The following is a 3,525-nucleotide window of genomic DNA, read 5'->3' on the forward strand; positions in this document are numbered from 1 at the left end:
CCCTGAAAATACCTTTTACTTCGTACTCCTTCCACCTAACACCAGCTCATATATTTCTCCCTAAATCTCTGTATACACACTATATTACGGTTTGCTTTCTCGTTCTCTATTTCAGTAGAAGAACTTGGAGGAAACATTTTTACAAAATTTGCCCTAGCGTAAGTTTATTCTACACGACCACTAACAAAATTTGCTGAACTACCGATGAGAGGAACTTACGTTCCTCTTACATTCCCCTTAGGTTCTCCTCATAGGCGACATCCGAGTGCAAAGGGTTAAGCCAGAGGTGCACGGCAACACGGTGCGTCGATCGATGCCCGAAATCCGTGGGGTTCTAACTGTTCGCGGAGGCGTGGATGTTCTGGCGGCGGCAGAGATAACCGCGCCACCGCGATAAATTCGCGGCGCACTTTACGTTTTACAGCGATATTCATTAACCCGCTGGAGCGGGATGAAAAATGCAGCGGCCGCGTAAACGAATACAAAAGTGCTCCGCTCAGCGCGGTGCGTTGGACGAAAGAGGGACAGAGGGAAAAGAGTGGAGAAACAAATCTAACGGCCGGGACGAATGAGGGCGGCAGCGATCTTCGAGTTCAGAGAATTGAACTCAAATACAGATAAGAGAGATAAGGATGATAAGGAAGATAAGAGAGATAAGAGAGATAAGAGAGATAAGAGAGATAACGACAGAGTGAGATAAGAGAAGACACGTGCTCATAAAGAAGAAGAAGTAATAAAGAAGAAGAAGAAGGAGTAAAGAGGAAGTGAAATAAAGAAGAAATAAAGAATAAACATTAATTGTAGTTTTTTTGTTTACAGGTAGGAAGTGTAAATAATGTAAATAATAGTTCCTAGGAAATATGTCAATATAACCTTGTTTACAGAGAAACAGTCTTGTTTATTCTGAAAATTCACAAAAATATCAACCCTCTTATATACATATATATAAATAAATATCGTAATTAACTGCGATACAGGATCGATAAAATTTCAATTACTTCTCTTCGTAGGAAAACAATTTCCGGCTTATTATTACTCAATAGAATATATAATCGAACCTCGTATACATTTCGAAAAGGAAAGCTCGGCTAAAATCACGAGGAGAGAAAGCGGTGGAATAAAAATTGCAGTCCACTTTGAATCACCGTTCGAACGGAACTCGGAGCGGACAGAGTGCATCCGTGACACCGTGGAAGAGGGCGGCTGCATTTGGGCACCGTCGAGGGGGGTTGAAAGCGGGGAAAGCCAGGGGCTGGCGGCGACGTTGGTCCGTAGTGTCTCCGCGGACAGCAACAACGCCGCCACGCAGCCTGTCGGGCTCCCGGTGCTCTCCTGCGCACCCAACCCCCGACAACCCCCGTCTGAATTTCCCGCGCGATCCCTTACGACTCGAGTGGCTCAGTTGCGCGCGGTGGAAGCTTCCCAAAGCGTCGACCTCGCCGTTGGAAATGATCGAAATACCTGAAAGATTGCCTCGATCGGTCCACCGGAAGCTATTCCACCCCCTTTCGAAACTGTTACAGTGATTAACCACCCCGTCAAGATACCCAGGCTCGTTTAATCTCTGCTAGGGGTCGATCCGCGAGGGGTCCGGGCTAAGGGTGGTAGGGAATCCTCGGTGAATGGAGGACTCGAGGTCTACGAGCCGCTCGGAGGGGGTGGTACGACGGGGGGAGCCAACGGGGTCTTCAGGGGTGCAATGTGACACAGTGAACTCGAGGGAAATCGAATCGACACTTCCGTGCGGTGGGAAGCGTCGATTTAACAGGCTTTAGTCCGCTTGGAAAAACGGAAGTGAAAGATTCGTCGCTGAATATCTGGAAACGTGGTTTGCGAGAAATAGTGATTTCGAACGGACGCAACTTTCGGTTTCTCGCGGGGACTTTTCGGAGAAAAGGCGAGGGAACGTTTCGAGGATCGAACAAGGGATCCCCGAGCAGCGATGAAAACCTTGGACGAGGCATCGATCTGACCTTTCGATAACCGTCGGGCTTTTTGTGTCGCGGAACGGTCTAACGTTCGCGTGTCGATCGAGCCTGTCAGACAGGAGGAGAAGCCCCTGTTCGGCTCTTTTTTCGCGATAGCGTTATCGTCGATTAAGGTAAGTTGTCTGTCACGCTTTGTTTTTTGAGGAGAAGGGTAGGCCATCGAAGTGCCTCCACGCGGTGTGCTTCCATGTTCAGATAAAGACTGGATAAGTGCAAGGAAATCGGTCCAACTTTCTGATCTATGTTTACATTTGACTCGAGTCGAGCGTCGAACGTAGAAAAGGACAGAGAGTGGAAGAGAAAGAGGTACGAGGAAAAAACACAGTCGGCAGAAGCGTATCAATCGTTCAGGATCATATTACAGTAAAGAATGGATAAGTACAAGAAAGTCGGGACTCAAACGTTGCACTTATCTGGGTTTAGATTTGGCTCGAGTCGAGCGTCGAACGTAGAAGACAGAGAGTAAAAGAGAAAGAGGTCCGAGAAAAAAAATCACTCGGCAGAAGCTTATCAATCGGTTAGGATCATATTACACTGCTCGCTCGCCAAGTGTCAAGGGAACCCCCTCAGTGGTGGAGATAGTCATCTTGCATTTATCCAGTCTTTAGTGTATCGAGCCTCCCATAGCCAAGAATGAGTCAAACGTGAACACGAATCGTAGAGTGTGGGACTGGTCGTGTAGGAAAAGCGGTCGATCGTGGATCCGAGGATCGTGGGTTCGAATCTTCGCGCCGTATTTATCGTAGGGACTCCTGGAAAATTATTTAAAATATCAGAGCCCACGCTATCGGCAGCCGAAACGTTGAGCATAGCTCATTAGCCGATTCGCGTGGAGCTAATGCCGGTAATTCCCTAGCGCTGATTAAATTCAATTCTGGGTGTGCCGTTCAAAGCGATCGAACCCGCAAGTATATTCGAAATTCAACGATCAGTTACAAGAACAGGGGACATCGCGCAATGCGGGCCCGCTTTGAATTGCTTTCCACTTGCCGCGTCGCCGACTCCTGTTACGCTTAAAAGCGCCTTTGCCTAAGCACGGGACTACCGTCCGCCGCGCTATGTAATTAATTTCTCATTCAGTGTCAGATTACATCGACTGCAGCTGGAAAGCGTATCAAAATCCAATGGGATAGGGTGCCATCGACAGACACCGGGTTGTATTATCGGGGCAACCAAGTCGACGGATCGGTAGCGACGGATCCGAAGCTAGCGCCTATCGGCTGCCCTCAAGCAATTCGACAAGTATCGATAGCAGGGGCGGCTTAACACCTCGACCCGGATCGCTATCGCTTTGACTCGCTAAATCGAACACGCGTTACGTGCTCGACGCGCGTTTTGAGTTCGGTGGAGTCCTTGCGCGTGGAGCCTGGTTCGGACCATTCCGTAAGCGTCTGTTTTTCGTTTGTTTTTCGCGCGATACGGGTCGCGTAGGTTGGAAAAGTAGAGATAACTAGATCGCACGACCAACCGCCATAGACAACGCAACTCCTATTCATGCGGTAGAAGGGTCTCGTCGAAGCGGTTGGTCGTACAACGT

The 3,525-nt window shown here is 48.6% G+C and overlaps 1 protein-coding gene across 1 annotated transcript in view; it reads left to right on the forward strand.

The window, feature by feature from the left end:
* The first annotated feature begins 1,280 nt into the window (after positions 1-1,280).
* Positions 1,281-3,525, forward strand: part of LOC128892754 (octopamine receptor beta-2R-like) — a 148,042-nt gene continuing 145,797 nt past the window's right edge. The window contains exon 1 of the mRNA XM_054153313.1: positions 1,281-2,101. The gene's annotated coding sequence lies outside the window, so the exon portion shown is untranslated. The remainder of the gene's footprint in view (positions 2,102-3,525) is intronic.

The sequence above is a fragment of the Hylaeus anthracinus genome, unplaced genomic scaffold (assembly GCF_026225885.1).
Source record: "Hylaeus anthracinus isolate JK02 unplaced genomic scaffold, UHH_iyHylAnth1.0_haploid 0, whole genome shotgun sequence".
NCBI lineage: Eukaryota > Metazoa > Arthropoda > Insecta > Hymenoptera > Colletidae > Hylaeus > Hylaeus anthracinus.